At 53.9% G+C, this 3221-nt stretch overlaps 1 protein-coding gene across 3 annotated transcripts in view; it reads right to left on the minus strand.

Annotated features, from left to right (window-relative positions):
- The window catches only part of Rcc1 (regulator of chromosome condensation 1), an 11662-nt gene extending 11433 nt beyond the window's left edge, over positions 1 to 229 (minus strand). For 2 of the 3 annotated variants that reach the window (XM_013035270.1, XM_013035262.1), the window contains exon 1: positions 61 to 137. The gene's annotated coding sequence lies outside the window, so the exon portion shown is untranslated. Of the gene's footprint in view, positions 1 to 60 lie in introns of all 3 variants that reach the window. The other variant, XM_013035277.1, reaches the window with a different exon arrangement.
- Positions 230 to 3221: the final 2992 nt, after the last annotated feature.

Here is a 3221-nt window from a genome sequence, read left to right on the forward strand (position 1 = left end):
GCGCCCCGTCCTTTCCCCCGCCCCCAACCCCGGGCTCTCCGCGTGCCTGGCGCGACCTACCTCGGGCGCAGCCGCCGCCACCAACTCCGGCGCTCACCCGCCGGGCCGCGAACTGTCCCGGAGCATGCGCTCTGCAGGCCTCGGGCCCCGACCTCGGCCAGAAAGGAAAACAGGGGGCCCGGCGCCCCCTGGCGGCCGCCCCCAGAACTGCGGCTGGCTGCTCCGGAGCCCCAGCCACACGCGGATTGAGTATTGGAAACCCAATCAAGACAACCACCAGTAGTGTTAACATACCCTCCTCCTCCGTTTGGACTTAACATTCTCCATCTTAGGTCCTCAGCCCCTTCCCCGAAATCAGATGATCGGGCCAGGCCTAAGAGGAGTCGCATGTTATCTCTAGCCTGCAGCTGGGACCCCAGAGTACTCCTCTCCTCCCTGTGCAATTTCCCCACCCAAGACCCCTGGCTGCAAAAAATACTCCCCTGCACACAGACCGGCTGCTGCACCCTGCCCGTCAGGGACAGCATGTCAGTTTGCTGACAATAAATTTTGGTATCCCTATGATCCTCTGGGAACTTCCATTGGTGCTGTGACTCAGATCTTGGTTCCCCTGGTGGCTCTTGCTCTTCCCCCTGGGAATTCGAGCTGCCCCCTCCCCCCGCGGACCTTGCATTGGTCTCAGGGCCACCCAGAAGACGGCCAAGGTGATCTCCCCTGACCAAGAGTTCTTCCCCACGTCCAACAGCGGCCAATTCGACCTGTCTCCTGGGTGAGTGATAGCTCTGGGGGTTCAGGGTCCATTTTTCAAGGGAAAAATCTTGGCACCAAGTCCTGAGCTCTCCTGGGCCTCGACCACCGGGCTGTAAGGCCACAGGGACGCAGTTTGCATGGACTGTCCTTCCCGAGGGCTTCAGAGATAGACTCCATTTGTTTGGCCAGGCTTTGGCACCAGACTTACTGGACCTGGATGTACAATAATCTACCTTTTTCAGTATGTAGACAAACTCCTGTGCAATCCACACCCCTACGTGTTGCTTCTTAACTTCGTGGCTGAGGCTTTTGGGTGTCACCAAAGTCCAGACTACTCATGCCTCAGTTACATATTTGGGCCTGCAGCTTACTTCTACCCATAAAACCATTACCACCACCACCCCACTCCACCCGCACAAGCATCTGATTGCCAATTATCTGGCCCAGCCCCCCCCCTCAGAGCTGCTTTCCTTTTTGGGCTTGCAGGATATCACAGATCTTAGCTACTCTGCTATTCTTTTGGCTCGCCCTCTATACAAGGAGGCTAAAGGCCCTCAAGAGAAGTCCCAACTTTCCCCCTCCTCTGTAAATTTCACCATTTACAAAGCTGCAGCAAAGCCCTTTTGCAAGCCCCTGTTCTTAGATTCCCCAACCTTTCATGACCATTTCTTTTGTATATCACTGAAAACCAGGGATTCACATTGGGGATCCTGGGACAGCAGATTGGACCTTCATTCCATACCTGACCTGCCCAAACACATGGACCCAACACATGGAGAATGGGCGCCTTGCTTCAGAGCACCTGCCACCTCTTCCCTTTTAATACAAGAATCAAAGAAACTTACCTTTGACCATCTGTCCCTTCATCACTACTCAGGATTCTGGATGGAAAGGGGCTTACATCCATGTCACCCTCAAGAGTCTTGCCCTTCTGGTCTCCCTGGTCAAGGATCCCACCCTGACTTTTTCATCTTGTCCTCCCCTTAATCCTTCACCCCTGCTCCCTGCTGGAGACACACATTCTTCTCCCCCACACTCCTGTGTGGAAACCTTGGAAGACCTCCTGCCCCACCCAGGAACAGATGGACCGCTTAAGAACTCATACTTCACCAGGTGCCGGTGGCTCACGCCTGTAATCCTAGCTACCCAGGAGGCTGAGATCTGAAGATCACGGTTTAAAGCCAGCCTGGGCAGGAAAGTCCATGAGACTCTTATCTCCAATAAACTACTCAGAAAACTGGAAGTGGTGCTGTGGCTCAAGAGGGAGAGTGCTCTCCTTGAGCTGGAGAGCTCATGGACAGTGCCCAGGCCCAGAGTTCAAACCCCACAACCGACAAAAACAAAAGGAACCCACACTTCATCTGGTTTACTCATGGCAGCTTTCTCTGGGAGGGTTCACAGGTAGCTTGAAATGCACTGAGATGGTGGACTCTGGCCCATTCATGGTAAACACAACTAGCCAGCAGGCTGGGCTGGTGGCACTAACATAGGCCTTTGGTGGGCAGTGGGCTGCTCTTTGACAGTATACACTGACTCCTTTCATACTAGCCTTGCTCACGCAGCTATCTGAAGGAGCAATGACTTCTGTCAACTAAGGGGACCTCTCTCATTCATGGTTCTTTTTTTTTTTTTTTTTTGGTGTGGGGCCTGAACTCTGGGTCTGGGCGCTGTCCCTCAGCTCTTCAGCTCAAGGCTAGTGTTCTACCACTTGAGCCACAGCGCCTCTTCCAGCATTTTCTGCTTATGTGGTGCTGAGGAATCAAACCCAGAGCCCCATGCATGCAAGGCAAGCGCTCTACCACTGAGCCACCTTCCCAGCCCCTATTCATGGTTCATTCTTTTTTTGGGGGGGGGGGAATCCGGTTGTGGGGCCTGAACTCTGGGCCTGGGCACTGTCCCTCAGCTCTTCAGCTCAAGGTTAGTGCTCTACTACTTGAGCCACAGCACCACTTCTGGCTTTTTTCTTTTTGCTTATGTGGTGCTAAGGAATCAAACCCAGGGCCTCAGGCATGCAAGGCAAGTGCTCTACCACTGAGCCACCTTCCCAGCAACCCCCCCTATTCATGGTTCTTATATTTCCAAATTCCTCGAGGCCTCTTTGCTCCCTTCAGCTATTGGGATAGTCCACTGCTAAGCCCACCAGACAGATGACCCCTTCACAACAAAAGGGAACAAGCTGGCTGACACAGAGGCTCAGCAAGCCAAATCTTGGCTCTGGAGCTGCCACTCATTGGGGAGGGTCCGTCACCCTCCAAACTGGATATCCTTCAGAACCTCCACCACCTCTTTTACCCCCACACTGGGATATTGCAGGAGTTCCTCAAACAAAGCTGCCTCAGCTCTGGTTGCACAGTTCCCCTGCCACATGTCCTGCCCATGTAAGGTATGCCGAAACAAAAGACAAAAAAAACTAACCCTAGGGCTGGGAAGGTGGCTCAGCGGTAGAGCGCTTGCCTTGCATTCCTGAGGCC

This window comes from Dipodomys ordii, unplaced genomic scaffold (genome assembly GCF_000151885.1).
Source record: "Dipodomys ordii isolate 6190 unplaced genomic scaffold, Dord_2.0 Scaffold6, whole genome shotgun sequence".
NCBI lineage: Eukaryota > Metazoa > Chordata > Mammalia > Rodentia > Heteromyidae > Dipodomys > Dipodomys ordii.